This window comes from Struthio camelus, chromosome 3, assembly GCF_040807025.1.
Source record: "Struthio camelus isolate bStrCam1 chromosome 3, bStrCam1.hap1, whole genome shotgun sequence".
In the NCBI taxonomy this organism is placed as follows: Eukaryota; Metazoa; Chordata; class Aves; order Struthioniformes; family Struthionidae; genus Struthio; species Struthio camelus.
The window spans coordinates 86,937,254-86,957,347 of NC_090944.1; the positions used below are offsets into that span (position 1 = coordinate 86,937,254).

Here is a 20,094-nt window from a genome sequence, read left to right on the forward strand (position 1 = left end):
TTTACCTATATTGTGTGCCAAATTTCTTACTAAAAACTGGTTGAACTGATATAGCAGAAAGCATTTTAATTGCACTTTAACTTCAGTAAGAAAATGTGGATTTTGTAGTAGTGCCTCACATTATTTGTTGTCCTGCAGCTATAACGGGCAACAGCTTGAAATGTAAATGATATTAGGAATAAGAAACAGATTTCATTCATCTTAGCTATTTAAAACCCCCAGTAAAGTCCACATGTAAGTTTGACTTCCCTGAATAGCTCTTTCTAACTCATTCCTGCATGGTGTGCTCCCCCTCCCACTTCCCGAGTGAAAGTGTAGTATGGCCTTCTGCAATGGCCTTCTGCAGTCTCCCTGTTGAAATGTTGGTGATGTTGTGCAGTCCATTGTTTGCTGCTTGTTCAACTAAAGTTACAAAAATGAATAGTAAGTGAGGTAGTGGCAGAAAAAGGACCCTGCTATCTTTAAAAGCTTTTAGGAAAATCCTGCCTTACATCTGTTTTATAAATTCAGGTACAAGCCTCTTAGAGCAAATACTATGTAAAAGATGAAAAGAAAAGCTCTGTAGCTAAGATAATAAAGCAGCGAAACTTCTTGGGAGTGACTGCTGAATAGGATGTAGTAAACTTTTTGATGTGGACAAGAGATGATAAGGTATTACTTTTAGTAACATAAACAAAGTTAATGTTTCCATGATAGTTTGAACTAAGGGCCGTCACAGTCCTGCCATTCCTGATGACTTGTTGCTCCTTTCCTGTTTTGCGTTAGTAAATACTGGCCTTCATCTGACTGTAGTCAGCCCATTTAGAGAGCTTAACCTTGGATTAGCTGACTTGCTGCGGAGTCAGATTTGTTTTAGTGCTGGCACAGATGCTGGAATGGAAAGATGGAAATAGGGAGGAATGGGATTGCAGCAGACCAGCCTTAAAATGTATTTATACTGTTGTAGAACTGCACGTTGAGTATGGTCAGCTGCAGATCAGATGAGAACAAAATTATTAGATACTTTGTGTGTCAGAATATGACAGTGGAAAACAAAAGAGGAACGCCTTGCAGTCTCCAGTACTGGTAATTGCAATAGTTCGCAAGATTAGGTAGTAAAAAATGCGTTGTGCTGAGCAGCCCTTAAGTAAATTCTGGCATGCGTTTTAATAGTCGTCTTCCTCTGAAAATGTACAGTGTTGCACAAGTCTTGAGTTTTAAAGATGAGGGCAAGACTCTATTACAGTAGATTACATATGAAGCGTTCATATGTTATACTTGATGTGTTACTGCAGTTTTTTTTGAGCGCTGGCTAACACTATGAGCAGAATAACTCAGCCCAGCTGCAAGTGTGAAGCAGCTTGCTCCATCTTTGCACAGAGTAGATCTGTGCATTGCACAGATTTTGGTTGATGTTTCTTATGGATTTGGATGTGGAGTCATTGCTATGTCATCAAATCTAAAAATCGCAGTACAAATTGATGCTCAGGATTCTTGTCTCTTTAAGCTTTTTTATATTAAAAGGAGAAAGAAGCTTCTCTAATGGTTACTTCCTAAGTAACTTAATCTAGCTATTCCTCCGAATCATCCTGCAGCCATCTTTGCTGATGGTTTATAGAACCTAGGAAAATCAGTTTATTGTGCTTAAATATGTTTGTCTCTGAATACCCTCTTTTCCCAATTTTCCTCCTTCCCCAAAAATATTTCTAGGAACTGTATGTCACCTTCCTCTGTATCCATTTCTTTAAGGTGTTACAGACGGATACATTGAAAGAAAATGTAGAGTGCAATTTCTGAAGAAGATCTTTAGCAGTTTATAATAAAAAGGCCCTTCTCAAAGAGAAGTGAAAAAGCTCCATTGCTTGAAACTCAACAGACATGCCCTTCCAAAGCAAGATTATTCATTGACTGGGAGTTTAAAGTTCTACATAGGTTTTATCTATATTTCAGAAATGTGCTTCATCTACTTGGTTTTGAAAGAGATTGCTGTGGAAGAAAAGATCACATGGATCTATTCTGGCAGTTCTTATTGTTGTATCTATATCTTTTCTCATTCTTTATCCCACCTTCTTCCTTGTTTCCTTTCTTTTCAGGTATTTTTCCTATACTTCCTCTCTTCTTCTTTATGTTCCTTCTCTTTATCTTGACGGCCCTGGAATAGGATTTGTAGGCTGGGGTCTTTTATACAGACTCTGGTTGAGGAACTTGTCCCTTTGGGCAAGGAGTGAGCATATGATGAAGCTATGGTTCTTCTTACCTATCCATCTTGATCAAGATGACAAAAGAAAAGCTACAGCAAACTTGGACATTATTGTCCTTATCTCTCCATTCTCGTAACAGTTGATCTTCTAGTTTCCCATTCTACTTCATATTTTTGTCCTTAAAGGCTCCTCAGAATAGTTGTGTTTTTCACTTATTGGTGAATTTTATGAATCTAATTTAGGACAGGTTTTTTTGAGTTAACATTTAACATTAATGTCTTAAATCTAGTGTAATTCTATTTATCTTGGGTACCAAAGCTTTTTTTGGAAATCACAGCCTCATACCTAAGTGCAAGAAATGCTAATTGTAGGGTTATGGTTCTTGGGGAGACACAGTACGAAGAGTAGTCATGTTGTTGTTCTGCAGTTTTTTTTCTTTGTACTTTTTTTTTTTTAATATTTTAAATGTATTAAGGAGATCAAATCACTTCAGGTACAAGTCTTATAGGCAGTAATTTGTGGAGAGATCTTACTGATTGCAAAGATTTTAGTGTTAATTAATAGTAAGGTAACCAGTGAGCATTTCACTTTCCGAGTTACTTAAAACATACTAAATTACCAGTGTTAGTTTTGAAATTTAGATTTCTAGTTACACAAAAATAAAGCTTGGTTTATTTGTGGTTTAATGCTAGCTGATGATTTTCTGTTCATCAAGTTTCTGTATCTTTTGCTATTTTGACTTCAGAACAGTGAGAAAATTCTAACTTTTGGAAGAGAGACCAGAATTTTACATCTAAGATTCATTAGAAAACTTAAATGACTCTTTCCTGAAGAGCATAGAAAGCTTTGAGATTGCAGTAGAGAACTCATGGGATTTCTTTTTCTCAGATAGGCTGGTTGTAGCTTATGACCAGGAGCATTCTAGACCCTGTTATCAGAAGCAGCATTGGTGGTTGAGATAAAAGAGATGGAGCTGGCTATGTCAAGTGGCTTATACTGCATTGGAGTGGGCAATTAGTAACATACTTTAAACTTGAGATTGCCCAACTGTCATGGGAAGCAAAAGATTAGATGAAATGTTATTGGAAAGCCATGTTACTTGGAACACAGTTATTAATAATAAATATTTAAGTCTCCATCAGGTAATTCATTTTTCTTGTGTGCTGTTGCAGATGGTATGCTTTCTACTGTTTTTTTCTCCTGTCTTACATATCTGAATCAGCATTTTAAAAGATTTATTTTATTTTCAGACATAGTTTATTACTAGGGATAGCTTAATGAAAACAGAGCTTTCTCCTATATTTTGAGTATCACCTTTATTAACTTATATTTAATATTATTTCTACAATAACTTTGTACATAAGTTACTTGGTTCGTCACATTGAACTTCTGTTAGACAGTGAAGTTTCTTTTAAATTCTAAATCACTCAGAATTATTGAGCAGAAGGAATTCTGATTACATTTACTTTTAAGAAAATCAAACAGCAATTTAATGTATGTGGCAGATCTCAGTTCCTGTATTCTTGACCACCAGCAAATCTTAGTAAAAAGTTGAGCTAAAATTGTTTCAGGTGTCTATAGTATTGCTTCCAGTCTTTTGTATATTGCAGTCTTTTACACATATATTGGAAGATGTGAAGTATTTTCTTGACCGAACACAGCTCTAGATACTAAGAATTTCAGTTATTTTGTTAAAAATAAAATAAAATAAAATTCCACGCCTCTCTTAAAGCAGATAACTGTATGATTTGATGCAAATACTATCCTACAGTCTCCAGAATCGTAAATTGAATTTTTTTGGTGATCTAAAAAAAAAGTGGAGCTGTCTTAACATCATTGGTAGTAAATTTTAATGAAAATTAATTTCAGTAGTGTAATATATGCATACACCACTGTTACCTCACGTTAGAAGTAGCTTCTTAGGGAATTCCTCACTCTAACTTAGTCTTAGTTTATGTGTCTTAGCTGGAAAAAAAAAAAAATTAAACTTTGACTACCCTAGCTTCCTTAGGAACCAGACTAGTTATACTGATTTTGTTGTACTAATGCAAGAAAATGGTGCATCTGGAAAGCTGAAATGAAACTGGCAAAAGGAATAGAGTAGTGTTGTATGTTCTCATGGGCGCTTACATAACATCTATCACTAACATTCAAGCTGGCAATTCAAGTTCTTTAAGCTAAGCTAGTTATGTGAGGCAGTGGCCCTGTTTTTCTGCAGCTGCTGATCTCAGCTCTTAGATTTTAATAGATAAATCTGTAACTCTTAAGTCTTCAAGAAAAGTTTCAAAGTAAGAACTTAATTGTTTACTTTACTAGAATTGGGGTTTATCATCGAAATCTGTGCTATCAATACAAATACGGTGAATAGTAAAATCTTCATGTATTATTGTACAGGAGTGCTCTTTGTGAGAGTATTACCACTTGTTTTGCTTTCGGGAAAAATAAACTATGTGAGACAAATGGAGAACTAAGAAGAACGTCTGAATCTCTCCCAGGTTTTTAACTAACCCATTGTAGCATGTAGGGTAATAATGCGCTCATCTGATTTTTCAGTTAATAGTATGTGTCTCTTGTCATTTGAAGCAGATAGACTATCACTGTGGTGATTAGCAGAATACTGTTTCTTTGTAAACCTGCATAACCTCGTCTGTATTTGTCTTTCAGTTGTCACCTTCAGACTACAGGTTGATTTCCAAACAGGCAGTTGGGCTGGAGAGGAAGCCTCCACCAGTGATCTCTAGTGATCCTGCCTTTGAGTTCTCCAGCATCTACTAAGAGATGCTTTATACCTCAGCGATGGGAAAAATTGCAGGGAAATCTGGTACTTTCTTAGACCCTAAGGTCAATTAGCTTCAAGAAATATATGCATAGGAAATCAAGCTTTGTTAATTCCTCTGGTCATAGAAACACCTGTGTTTTCCCCTATGCCATGCAAAGAGATGCTTCTAAACAAATGTTAACTTCCTCATCTTTAAAATGTGATAGCTGCTTGCTGGTTTGTAGAATGCTCTGAGGGGTAAATGTTTAAAGAATATACTCTGTGGAAGGGTCATGACTGCAACATTAACTCTATAGCAATCTGTAGTTTTGCAGATGGTCCTGAAAACACAAGGAGGAATAAGTTTACACAATACACAAGGAGGAATAAAGTTTATGTAATTTTTTAAAAATATAGACTGTGGGGGAAATTTTAAATGGTTCTTCAGTTAATGCAGAAAGCTGTGCTAATAAGAAGATCTCAACTTTTTGCATAGGCCTTCATATAAGTGATATTTACTACTGAAAAATTCTTGTGAAGGAACTTTTTAAACCATGAATACATATATCCAGCTACATAGCCTTTGTGCTTTAAGAATTTAGTAAACCCGGTGTTAAATGATGTCTTTTCTTCCTAAGAAAGCAAATGGGAGGCTTAGCGCACACAGTCACCTAGGAATCTCTCTTGCCTGGGCAGCCGTAAAGGGACTCTAACAATACCTTTTGAGAAAATGTCACCTGTCGTTCCTATATAAATCAGGTAGACTGCAGTGTTTGGAAAATAAAATGTAGTGTGTAAGGCAGTAAAGCTGATAAATGGTGTAATCTATTCTTATTATAGCATGCTTTACATTCTATATATTTTGCAGCTGTTAGGAATAATCTGTTTGTAGCAGTCTCAACATACAAATGTTAATCATTATGAAATAATTTTTTTCCACTACTTTTTGTGACTGGGATTTTTTAAAAGATCCTAAATGAGTCCAGTATCCAGGTGCCATTTAAAATTAAAATTATTTTATGTGTCTGAGGTATACAAGCGCTTCTGAAAATATTAATCTAGGTTATTTTTATGAGCTTTATAGTAAGCTTGAAGGATTGTGGGGAAATGACTGTAATAAGCAACTTTCTGGTTTGAAATGTAGGAAGTGATTATTACTAAATTGTTGAAATTGATTTGGAAACTAATCTTTGTCTGCTGTGTCAGACAACTTTTATGAGGAGTAAGTCTCCACTGCTGCTGCATCATCAAGTTAGTCTAGGTGCTATTTTTGTTTATTTTTCACTGCCTTTTACTCTTTAATCAAGTTCCTTTGAATGTGAATCATTCAAATGCCCTTTAAAATACAAGTACACTTTTAGCCTACTTTCAGGGTATGTGGAGGAGGGCAGCCAGGGAAACTAGATGTCTTATTAAATGGCATTTAGTGGAAGGCACCTGTAGCTTAAAGCATTGCTTCTTTTACTACATATAGTATACAGTCTTTACAATGCAGGTGGCTCTAGTAGCTCGTGGGGAAAAAATACTTATTGCTTTCAGTGTTATTCTGGGATCAGTGGGGGAGGGAAAGTTGTTTTGTTTCGTTTCGTGTTTTTTTGTCTTTGTTTTGCTTCTTACTTTAATAATTTCTTTCATAGAAGTGTCAAAGTACAATCCTGTTCAATTAAAACAGTTAATTAACAGGGAACTTTAACTGACGTAAGAGCTGTAAGCATTTCCCCTCTGTGACTTCTCAAAGAACAGCTTGTCTTTCAAGGGAAGCTTATGTAAATAGTAGAAAACCAAAGTTTTGTGTTTCAAGGTCTTTAGATTATCATCAGCCTGTGTTACGTACGTTTAAAAAAAATCATTTTAGAGCAAAACGTTAATGTAAATAGGTAGTGAGTTGTAACTAAAGAAGTAAATTTAAAACAGTAAACATGTCGGTAGTCCTCTAAAGTACATGTATTTCAAAGCATAATACAGTCCTCGCTATGTGTTTTTTTTTTTTTTTCTCCTTCCCTAAATAAACACGCACACCTTATTATGAGGTTTGTCCTTTAGATGTCCTGCTAACTAGGACAGTTCTTTTTCTGGGTTTGACCTTAGGCATATGGCTTCAATTCCTTATTTTTTTCACAAACATTCTTATATTTCTTGTGAAAAATTATTTTCCTCTCAAGAACATACATATATTGTGTTTCCCTCTATGAAACAACAGATGACATCTTTCCCATGTGTCATGTAGCTCACAGAGGAACAAACAATGGCACCATCAGGCGAATGTGGTGGATCTTATGGGTTTCTCTGTTCACTTGTTTGGAAAAGAGTCTGGCTGGCTGTTCCTGCACTTGCATCCAGGTTACCACTTAGATCTGATCACCAGTTAGTCTCAGCTGAGTGTAGGGATGACAATAAAGCTGACCTGTTTTTTTAGCAAATATCTTTTCATCATGAAAATTAAACCAAAACCAGAATTTTTTTGGTAACTCATGGGGTAACCAATGCAGAAAGAAAAAAGTTGTTATAATACAAAATATGAAGCCATATATGATGTCAGGCACTGTCCATGTGGGCTGATTAGTTTGTTAAGAATACTTTAAGATGACAAAACAGTACAACAGAATGTGAGTGTTAGTGTTAATGTGTCTCTTAACTTCCTAGGAAGGTAAATAGAGCGTTCTGTTCGCCATTTGTCAAGTATAAGCTCATAGCCTTCAGCCTAGAGAACGGTCAGAAACTGCAAAATAAAATTAAATTGCAGCCTCTAAAATACTAGATAATAACACCAAGCACTCATTCTTAATTAGTTTAAATAAAGGCAAGAGATATCTCTATAGCTGAAGTATGATAAAGTTGAGCTGTTTTAGGGAGGACGGAAGTGTTGCTAGTTCATCTCTAGAAGAATTTGTTTACATCTTTTGTGATCGTACTACATTTACTCCTGTATTAACATGTATTGTTATTAAGCTAGCATGTTAGGGCCACATCTGTCCTTTCATCCAAGTCACTGATGAATCAGTTAAACAGTACTGGACCCAGCATTGACCGCTGTGGGACACTGCTAGCTGCAGGCCTCCACCTAAACTCTGCGCCGCTGACCACAAGCCTCTGAGCTCTGCCATCCAGCCAGTTCTCAATCCACCTCACCGTCCATTCATCTAGCCCATACTTCCTGAGCTTACCTAGGAGGATGTGATGGGAGACAGTGTCAAAAGCCTTGCTCAAGTCCAGGGAGACAACATCCACTGCTCTGCCCTCATCTACCCAGCCAGTCATTCCATCAGAGAAGGCTATCAGGTTGGTCAAGCATGATTTCCCTTTGGTGAATCCATGCTGACTACTCCTGATCACCTTCTTGTCCTCCAGATGCTTAGTGATGACCTCCAGGAGGAGCTGTTCCATCACCTTTCCCGGGATGGAGGTGAGGCTGACAGGCCTGTAGTTTCCTGGCTCTTCCTTCTTGCCCTTTTTGAAGACTGGAGTGAGGTTGGCTTTCTTCCAGTCGTCAGACACCTCTCCTGATTGTCGTGACCTTTCCAAGATGATGGAGAGTGGCCTAGCAATGATGTCCACCAGCTCCCTCAGCACTCATGGGTGCATCCTCTCAGGGCCCATGGACTTTTGGGTGTCAACTTTGCCTGAATGATCTCTAACCCGATCCTCTTCCACCAAAGGAAAGTCTTCCTCTCTGTAGACTTTCTCCCTGGTCTCCTGGGCCAGGAATTCCTGAGGGCTGGTCTTAGCAGTAAAGACTGAAGCAAAGATGGAATTCAGTATCTCTGTCTTCTCTGTGTCCTGTGTTACCCTTCTTGTTGTCCTTGACATCCCTAGCCAGATTTAATTCCAAATGGGCCTCGGCCTTCCTCAGTTATATTTTCGCATACTCTGACAATAACCCTGTATTCATCCTAAGTGGCCTATCTCTGCTTCCACCTCCTGTACACGTCCTGCTTATATTTGAGTTTTTGTCAGGAGTTCCTTGTTCTTCATCCATACAGGTCTCCTGTGTCCTTTGCTTGATTTCTTCCTCATAGGGATGCACTGCTCTTGAGCCTGGAGGAAGTGATCCTTGAATATTAACGAGCTCTCTTGGACCCCTCTTCCTTCTAGGGCCCGATCCCATGGGATTCTTCCAAGAAGGTCACTGAAGAGACCAAAGTTAGCTCTCCTGAAGCCCAGGGCTGCGATCCTACTTATTGCCCTGCTTCCTCCTCACAGGATGCTGAACTCCACTGTATTGTGGTCGCTGTAGCCAAGGCTGCCCCCAGTCAGTCTCCATTTCCAACCAGACCTTCTTTGTTTGTTAGTAGCACACCTCTCCTCATTGGCTTCTCCATCACCTGTGTCGGAAAATTATCCTCAATGCTTTCCAGAAACTTCCTGGATTGTTTGTGCCTTGCTGTGTTGTTCCTCCAGCAGATAACAAGGTGGCTGAAGTCCCCATGAGGTAAGTAGGGCTGCTTCCAGCTGTCTGTAAAAAGGCCTCATTAACTTCCTCCTCCCAGTCAGGTGGCCTGTACCAAACACCCACAACAGTGTCACCTGTATTAGTCTGCCCTTTAATCCTTACCCATAAGCTCTTGACCTGCTCATCATCTACCCTGAGGCAGAGCTCCATATATTCCAGATGTTCTCTCACATAAAGGGCAGCTCCACCACCTCACCTTCCTGGTCTGTCTTTCCTAAAAAGCATGTAGTCATTCATGACAACGTTCCAGTCATGTGAGCTATCCCACCAACTCTCTGTAATTGCAATGAAATCAAAGCCCTACGATGGCACACAGATCTCTAACTCTTCCTGTGTATTCCCCATGCTGTGTGCGTTGGTGTACAGGCACTTCAGAAAGGTATTTGAGCATGCCAGTTTCCCAGGAGGGGTGCAAGAGGATACCTCATAGTCGTGTCTTGCAGGTACTTCCTTGGCTGCATGCATTTTCCTAACTAACTGATGTGCGTTTTAGAAATGTCAATTAAATGCTTAGTTTAACAAACACATAAGCAAAGCGAGAGAAGTGTAAATTGGAAAAATGGTAAGAATACAGCATTGAAATAAATTACTTAAATTCAGTGGATCTTTAGGATTCAGGAAAATTGACAAAAAACCTCCAATAATGAGGTCTTCTAACTGCACCAATCTGATTTTTGAATGGATTGACTGACTGTAATATCCTGGTAGCAGATGATGCTGGGCATGCTATTACTCTATGTAGGGTGCAGCAGTATGCCTGGTTATGAATATTTCTAATGTATTTTAAATAAAGTGATGGGCCAGTGTATAAGTGTATTAGATCCTTGATATGTCTGTGCCATTCTTTCTTTGTTTCTCTAACCTGATAAAGAGGTGGAGTACAGAAAAAATAAGATACATGATATTTCCCTTCAGAAGCTTTAGTTTAGCCTTTAGTACTAGTCCATCTTCGTTTCCTAGTTGTCACCTTATTCTTTGATTTTTATAATTTGGAGCCTTACGCGGTCAAGTTTTTTAATATTTTCCTATATCCGCTTCTTTTCACGTCTTTGTTATTTCTGTGATTTCTAAACTAATATTTCATCTCTCATTTTACATGTTCAGTGTTGTACTAACTAAACTCCTAGTTTTATGAAAGTATTGGTAAAACTCAGAACCAATTTTGATTTTGAATTAAAATGAGAAGCAGTGCATATTTTCTTCTTAAGTTATCTATCTTTTTCTATAAAACTTATCAAAATGCTTAACTTCCTGCTAGAGTGCATTTCTGTTCTAAGCCTCTCTCATCCTGTGTTATTTTCAAACAAAGGTCTGTCTTGACTTAATATTTAGACACAACCCTGTTTTGGATAACACAGGAGAAGCAGTTAAATCTTTAACAAAGGCATGTCAAGAGATGGGTTTCTTTTGTGGGTTATAAACAAGAAAGTAACATCTAATAAACATTCAGAATCATAGGAATTTACCCTATCTTATGTTAAATTTATACAAATAAAAAGAAGCAAGGAAAATTCTTTCTAGGTCAGCCAGTCATTAAATCTAGCATCAAGAAGAAGGAAGGTCATTATTGCCTTTCATTTACTGCTTTGTTGTGACGTTTGTATCCACATATTCCCAGGCTTGACAGCTACTTAAAACTAAGGACCTGTTGGTGCGTGCACTATCAGCATACTGGCTGTACAGTACCGCTAATGTTATAACGTGTCTCATCCTAATTCCTCATGGAAGAGGAAGGGGACTTTCCTGAAAATAATTAACAGGTAGTTCAGAGAAAATCTATTTTCAGGTCAATATTTTTCTAGATTATGAGATAGTTTTGCAGCAACGGCCATACCACTTTGTAATTCTTTAAAGTGATGTTGTGGTTAACCACACACCTATTATTTTTTTCACTGATGAACAGATTCATTACGAATCAGTAGCCAAGCTGGGTTAGATTGTTAGAAAAGGTTGTCAAGAGATAGTCCCATAACACCAAGGAGTTTCCTACAAAAAACGAACCCTTCTCAAAATAACTAACACTATAAAATAAGATGAGTGATTTAAAAAAAAATTAAGACTCTCTAGTCATTGCAAGACAGCGGACACTTAAACATTCAGTATAATGATACAACACAAGGATGTTCAGTACCATTTTATGTAGTGTTTTAGGTTGTTATGCACAGTATGTAATAGTGGTTATGCACCGTATGTAATAGTGGTAACAGAACATGAGTTCTGCTCAAAAGTAAGAGGTGGCTAAATGTCCTCAGGAGTCAAAATGTTTTAGTTAGTTGTTGAATTGTCTACTACGGTGTTGTGCTGCTTCTTCTTTTTTGTTTGTTTTTTTTTTTTTTGCTTTTTTTCCTTATTTTTTCTCCTACAAAACTTAATTGATTGGAAGATTCTTTTTCTTTGCAGTCATGTAACCCCTCCTGTAAAAAGCTGTGATGTGAGAGTACATCCCTTCATGTACACAAAGGTGTTGCTACTGTTTTCCACTGTGCACAGCCATTTTAATCTGAATGGGAAATCTGTCTAGGGACCAGAGTACAGTAATTAGCAGTCTCTTCAGAGTGTCAGAGCTGAATTACTATTGTAATGGTTTAGCTGGAGGATAAAAGGATTGAATTTGGGTCTGCCTTCCTGCCAAACTAAATGAGTTGCCATGGGAATTTTCAAATATAAGAGGCGTTTACTTAAAGCAATTTCGCGGGTTTGAATAAACTCATAAATTACGGGTTTTAGAGGAGAGATCCCTGCTTTCTCTGACATAGGCTGAACAGCAAAGGCGGCTGCCGGAAAGCTGCTTACATTCCTAATGAGAATAAGTTGATCCGTGCTCCTGTGCAGACTATCAGCTTATTAAGGCTAAACTGTTTCTGCTAAATACAGTACAGTAAGCACATTTGGAGAGACAGAGTTTGCAACAAATCCCTGGAGTGAAAAACAAAATCTTATTGCTCTAAACATAAATTGAATTTCCTTTGCTAGATTAGATCTATTTTCAAGTAATGCTATTAAAAATGGTTCTCTGTATTGTTTCAATAAACATTAACCTGCTATTGATTTTAACTTTCCTCTGTGTATGTAATATTTATTAAAACACTTCTTAAATCTGCCTCTGAAAGGGGAGGAGGGCATTGAAGGTTTCTTTCAAAAACAAATAAGGTGGTGTGGCCCTTTGAACTGTTTTTGTCAGGTCACATGTAAATACTTTCCCAGCTCAGACTTGCATTCTCTCTGAAGGGAGTTGGGCTTTGACCTCCTGACTTCTTCGTCAGCACCAATGCTGTTGAAATGTGAGAAGATGGACTTGGTGCTTTCACAAATGCCTAAAGTGATGAATATCACTTATGCTTGTTTAACCTTCAGTTGTGCTCAAGAAGTCAGCTGTAGTGGTAAGAACTGATGACCAGTGTTTTGCACTGTTCTTTTGGAAGCAGGTATTTAGCATTCTCCTGGTCTTTTAGACCTGATAGCTTAAAGAAATGGTGAAGTCTGTTTTATACAAGCTTGAATACTTTGATATTCGATGTAAAAATACATATTCTAGCACATGGCATACTTGGAATAGTATGTAATTCCCCAGAATAACTTAGATTTGGTATATAGATCAAGGTTTAAATCTCTTATCATTCTTATTACGTGCCTCAAATCTAAAGTCATCATAAGTATTGAGGTATTGTGGATGAGCTAAATAAAAAGAGAGCAGTACTGCCCTAATGGTGGTAATTCAGATTTTTGTTTAAAGCAGTAAAAATACACTTAGAACTCCCTGACACAATCTTAAATCACTAGTAGGGATCCTGTAAATAATTAGCAGAGGAAAAGAGTAAATTTGTGCTGGTGAATCAGTAGTTTAACAGCCGCTAAGTTTTGACACATTCCTAAACTGTTTCTAAAGATGCAGCTGGAATTCTGTTTCGTAGCCTCAGGGTACTGTTTGCCATGAAACTTGAGAATCTCCAAAGAAGTCAGATGAAGACAAGAGGACATGAATATTGCTAATATTCATAATTTTAGCTGTTCATTTAAAAAGCTCCTTTTAAAAAGTATTGGTTTCTCCTATTAATTAAATGTGTTCTACAGTGTATATCCTTAAAAATTCTAGTAAATTGATTTCATCAGACTTGATCTCACCATAATTTTTCAGATAAATTAGTAGAACAAGGCAGCATAATTTAAAGAAATAAAGATATTATCCAAGTGTTTGTGAGGTGGCTTATGAAACTTTCTGAATGGTGATGCCTTCTGTATTTTAAGAGAGATGCTAAGTGATTAGAGGACATTAACAGCATTTTTTTACAAATTAGTGTAGGAAAGTGCTACAAAGAACTGTTCAGGATACAAGATTGAACCAAGCATATCACTTAGATATATAGTACATATAGCTCACAGTGGCTCCCCAACTTGATGCTGTAAAACAACCCAAATAGTCAAAAGACCTGAGCTTGTTGATGTTTCTCAGCGCTATATTTTTCAAATTTCATGCTCTTTGTCTGATTTACCTGCATTTCAGGTTTTTGCTTTTGGGGGGCTTTCTTGGGGCCTACCTTAGTTCAACTTTATTGATGTCTTCCTGTCCTCTTCTCTGCTCTGCTGCAGGTGAGGTGGAAATAAGTGGCAATGGGAGCATGGGAACTGCTTAAACTGGCTTGTCTATGGAGACAGATGTTGGGATAGGGATATTTGGTAAATACTGACAACTGAAGCCATTTGGGCTTCATAGCATGATCTTAGTTTTTCATTACCAGTGTGGAAAGTGAGGGAAAAAGTGGAATTGTCATGTAATATTTCACTTACCAAGGCATTTTGTAACTTGTAAATTATTAATCAGTGGCATCAGAAGTGTATCTTTCTCCAGGGTGAAAGAAGACATGCAACAGTCAGGTTACCTGATAGAAGATCCTTATTTTCTTTGATGGATATTCTGTTTTAACTCATGAGCAGTGCATAGAGAAACCTTTTCTGGTAAAACATTGCCATGACCTCTTTAGGAACTATGGTGTAGTCATCCAAAAGAGTAACATAACCTGAGTTCTGCACAGTTTTTTTAATCTATTATGTTATCTTAAGCAAAACTGAGATGGATCTACTGAGACTTGAATCTGTGATTCAGATTGTAGTAAAGATCTACTTTCTGCCTCACTGTTGAACCCAACTGCAAGCTTCTACTTATTTTGTGGGTGGACAGCACAAATACCTGAGCACTTGGCAGGCCTTTCCAGAAGCTGAGTTTATTTGCTAAATGGTAGAAAAGTAACCTGCAAAATTTTGTGATGATTTTTGAGAGGTTAGACACCTTGCTGAAGGTCTGACAAGCACCAGAGCTTGCAAAGGAGTATGAAGGACATAGAGAAAATATGAGAGTAATGTAGTGGAGGAGAAGTGGGAAGCTATGCAAAGTACTCATTCCCTGTGTTTATTTCATTATATTTCTAGTGGTTTTGGCTTCTGCTGGTCCGGGAATCCAGAGAATTGAAGAAATGTGCTTTCTACTAGACTAGTAGAGTAGCAGCTGTTTTTTCTCAAGGCTCTCCCCTCTTCAGTGCTGTATTCTTTTCAAGTATTTTTTTCTAGTCTTCATTTATTTTTTCTACTGCTAGGTATTGTTACATTGGCCTTTGATCTCTAGGTCCCACCAGTTTATTTCTTTTTATAGTCTTTTTCGCCTAGTCACTAACCCATAAACTTTTGGGAGTAGAGGGTGTGCACACATATTGCTGGTATCTGAATTCCATATCAGAATGGATGATTCTGTAGAAGAATATAACATCAGTGCATGTATTGGTTTTTGTGGAGTCCTCAAAATATCAAATGGCACATAATTTTCAGTTTTTTAACGTATAGGTCTGTAAATACTTGATATACTTCATAGCTGGTGTAAATTAAAAGTTTAAGGTGTAGATTAGGTTGAAGTGTAAAAATGTAGCTGTTTAAGGTGATGATGTTTTAAAATAAATTTAAAATATGGAATTCTTTTTTGGTGTTTCTAGAACAAAGTATGCTGAAAGAACTTTTGAATATCGGAGAAGCTGAAAGGTCTCAGCAAAACGTGAATGCATTTAGGTATTTACTAAGTAAATGGTTGCGCCTACTATAGTCTTTACTTTTGCTGAACCGTTGTACAAACAGGGAATGAGTATTTTGCACAGTTTAAGGTAGTCAAAAAAGGGTGATTAGTAAAGTTGCTAAAGAAGGCTGTAATACTACTCCTTCATTAAAGACCACAGTGAAGAGAAGAAAAACAAAGCAAAATGATGGCAAGTAAAGAGAAATGGGCAGAAACTGGGTAGACTCAAATGTAATAACGTAAGAGAAAGGTAGAGGAATAAGAATGATGACTAGAAATATTTTAATATGAAAATAAGTCAGTCAGTTGTCAGGTAATAGTTTCCACCTTCATCCCCAGTTGGAAAAGAAAATTGCATGCTCCCAGTTTGGAAATTAGGTTGCTGCTACTTAGAATTAGCAAGATGAAGACTCTTACTTCACATGCAGCTGACTCAATCAACAGCTCCACTCAGGGGAGGTCTCTGCTCCCCTCCATCTCTCCTCCCTTGTACTGGCACTCATTTGAGCCTGCACTGATCTCTTTCATCTGGCAGAAATTTATCCAGACCAAAAAAAAATGTTTCCAGATTAGCAAAATGTCACAGCTCAGTGTAGAGCTAGAAACGTGCCCTGCACTTTTGCACAGGAGGGCAAAAGCGAGGAAAGAGTAGGATTTTGACCAGCAGCCGTTAGACTGGCTTGAAGTATTACAGAAGTGTCCGCTGTGAGGCTGAGTTTTGCATCTGTTAAACTAGTTTTTTGACTCCTTTGAAAGTAATGTAACACTGTACCTAATCATCTAGAACTAATTTGTAGCCTGGAAAAAATTATAAGGTAGCATTTTAATTTTTTTTCTCCTAGCTGCCTACTATCACTTGCTTACTTTTTGGGTAAACTGGTCTGAATGTGTTTCCCCTAGATTATTGTCCATAAACTCTCCACTTGATTGATTCCTGTTCCTTTTTTAAGGTCTCCACTTTCTGAACTCAAGTATATACAGATACGCTGCGGCTTATTTTTGCACATTCCAGAAAAAAGTTCCATTTAGTTTTCCATTTATTTGAATTGTTTCATAATTGCCCAAGTCTTTCAGTCCTTTTGTACCTTTGTTGTCTTTGTTTTCCTTGACTTCACAATCCTCTGTCTCTTCCCATTGATAATGAGAAAATGAATATTCTGTATTTACTGTCATTTAGTGTCCAAAAACTTGTATGCCTTTTTAGATTTGCTGCTTAATTTTTATGCCACATCTTGTAACTGAAAACTTTGATTGTAGTTTTTCCAGCTTTTAAAGATTTTTTTTTTCTTTCTGTAAATCATTTTTACGTACATTAAAGGAGTATTTTTAATACAAAATACTATGTGTAAGTATGCAATCCATACAGTTAAAGAGAATATGTGAATTTAGGTACTGATATGAAATATTCATGAGATTCCAGAGTTCATGAGATTAAGAGGGGCTCAGGTGATTTATCCTGTTGTAGAGAATATATTTTAAGCTGCTTTTATTTCTGGATGTGCATCTCGTCTACTGCTATATGAAATGGTAATTCTACAGCTCTTGAAAGACAGTTTAACTGTGCTTATTTCAGATCTCTAAATGGAAAGCTGATTTCTCTGAATGGTTGGATTGGAACAATGAGTGTTTAGAGACCTGGAGTCTCTCAATATAACTAAAATATTTATGGAGAAAGACTTGAAAAAGAAATCGAGGATGAAACCTAGAAATGTGAAAATGGGAGAGTTTTGACTTGTATGGCAAGCTTTCAAGGACTGTTCTGAAAAGGAGTGGAAATTTAATATTGGAAATGGACACATGGAAGTCTTGTTAGTAGGAAGAAATTGATGGTACAATTTGGACCGAGTGTGATATGAAATATGCTGGTCGTGAATGCATGGGAAAAAAGGAAGTTACCACTGAATACAGTTTTAGGTTGTTAGGATGAATTTTCTTTTAATGTAAGAATTTTACTTGTCCTTCTCTGCAAAGATAACACAATATGCATTTGGTATTTAAGAGTAGTCGGAAAGTTACAAGGGATATCCCTCTTAGAAATATTACATAGGATTATCCTATCAAAAATAGTTTCCTTAGCATGACATAACAACCTCGATCCACAGTGGCTCAGTGGTTGCAGGTTGTTTCAGCAGGAGTCCAGATACACAGCAGCTTAAAAATAGAAAAGAAAAACTGTTAAATGAAGTTTTGGTGTAAAATATGATCCAGATTTTACAGCTTGCTTTAGCAAGCTGTTCAGATATAGCAGTATAAAATATGCAAAGTTCAGCAGCAAATAGAAGTTCAGGAGTCTTGATTATCATTTATTTCTGTCCTGGAATGATAAGCTTTTAACTTACAGTGAAATTTGATCACATTTATAATGTGAAACTTGCTAAATGGTCACGTAAGTGTTGTGTCTGTGTTTCTGCTGAGCAGGGAGGTTTTTAAATTGGTATGTAGAACTGGAGGTGTGTAGAACTGGAGGGAAGGACAGTGGAAAATGAATTAAGATAGACCTGATATATACTTCTCTCATTTTAAGGCAGAAAGTTAGACTTAAAAAAACTTTAATTGTTTTATCATATAGGTTCATGTAGTCATGATTAAAAAATGCTATTTAAAAATGCTAGTTAATTTATTCATTTTTTTAAGATGTATGTAAATACTTCCTATTTTGAGAAAGTTAAACTCCCTAGCCTAATATTTGCATATATATAGTACTTTTTGTTACTTAGTGCTGACATTACTGGAAACTTTTTTTAAAAAATACAGCTTGGGGAAGAAGAAGAAGAAAAGGGACAATTGCAAAGACTAACTTCACCTTATGGCTGAAGAGCTGAGAGATGCCAGAGAGACAGGGGCTTTCTCTACAGAACTCAGAACATAGACCTCCTGCTCTGAAGTTCAGTTTATAGAGGACTTTGTGTCTCAAATACAGAAGACTCGTTTCTATAGGGCATAGTTTCCAGCACTTAGGAAAGAGATAAAGGCTATAAAGATTTTTAAAAATGAAATAGTAGCAAATAGCATTTATTAGCTGGATAAAAATATAGTAAAGTTGCAGTGAAACAAGTCAGGGAGGGCCAAACTAACAGCTGGCTGTTTTCTTTCCTTTTTTTCTGCTCTGGAACTTAGGATTTCACCCCTTCCCAAGTGCTGGGTGCACAGACTGACCTTGGGGAGGGCAGGGGGCTTTCTGTCCACTCGCCGAGGATACGGCAGCTTGGAGCAGAGGGGGCTACAGGGGGAGAGGGCTATTGAGAGAGAAAGTGAAATTGCTTCTTCAATTCACAGCAAATTGTCCGGGTAGAGTCAGGTGCCATAGCTGAGGCAATCTGAATGATCTGGATTTCATCCTGTTCATTTTTTCAAGCTATATTCTTAAGTGTTCTTTGCTAGTTTTCTGTACTTTTTTCACTTACCTATTCTGCTCCTCCAGATACTACTGTCTACTTTACCAGATGAACACTTCCTCAATTTTTTCTGTGTTGTTGTGATAAGACTAGAAACATCACATCCCTGTTCATGTCCCTTTTCTCCATAAAGAGAGAGTCCCTTACCTCGCTTCTGCTTGTTCCCCGGGAATCTCCATAAGCCTTTTCCTTCTGTTTTCAAGACTGACATGACTACGTAAGTTCCTATGATTGTAAGATGGACTGCAAAGAGCAATTCGCCATTTAAGAAACATTTAGACTATTTCCTGAGGCCTGCCAGTCCTGGTTGCCCCGCAGGACTGGCAGTGGCAGGCTGAGCCTTGTTGGTTTGGTTGTTTGTTTGTTTTATTTTGTTTTGGGTGGGTGGATAAGTATACTGAGCTCTCTACCCATCTCTGCACCTGCTCTGCTGTTTTCTGGTCTGTAGCATATTAGGAAAGAGGAGGAGAAAAATTTCTAGTCAGTTATTTCTTTTGGGGCTTTCCATTTGGTTAACCAAAATGGTGAGTATCTCATTGGTACTCTCATACCTGCATACCTCATGGTCCTAGTCTCCTATGGGTGGAGGACTACATCATCAATGTTGTATTAGGGCCTCTCTTCTTTGTATGTGAGATGTCTCTACCTACAGTGTTTTAGGGTTTTGAAACATGGCCTGCATACAAAAATAGCAGGTTGTCTGCTGGTCATGCAAGACATCATAGCAGCCTTAAAAAAAAAAAAAAAATTAAAATGTCTAGATTGTGACTCCAGAAGACACTTTTTATGGAAACTCCTGCTTTATCAAAAAACACCTTTATGAAAGTTTTCTAGCTATACTGTACACAAATTGCTCAGGCATATTTTCTTATGCAGTTTGGTCTTGTGGAATTAGTAAATAATGGGAAGGTGTTTTTATCACATTTGAGGTATGTTATTTTTTCAGAATGCATGTTGTTTTAAAGCTTTAGTAATAATTCTAGAAGTAAATGATTGTTGTTAGTTTTAAGGCTTTTAACTTGTTCAACAGTTTATAATTTTTATTTGAAAAATGCGACAGAACAGTTTCATATACAAAGCTGAATATTATAAGAAATATCTTTTCTGTCCTCTACCAGATTATGAAAAATAGATGATCTTGTTTGTCAAAATCTGGATGTTAAATGTTGACCTTTAAGTATGGGATAAATGTCTAAATCCACAGAGGCATCTTAAAAGAAGTTGATTTTATTTGCTTTAACACAGTCAACAAGTTT

General features: G+C 37.1%; 1 protein-coding gene across 6 annotated transcripts in view; it reads left to right on the forward strand.

Moving 5' to 3' along the window:
* Window positions 1-20,094, forward strand: part of QKI (QKI, KH domain containing RNA binding) — a 172,098-nt gene that overhangs the window by 126,217 nt on the left and 25,787 nt on the right. The window lies entirely within an intron of this gene.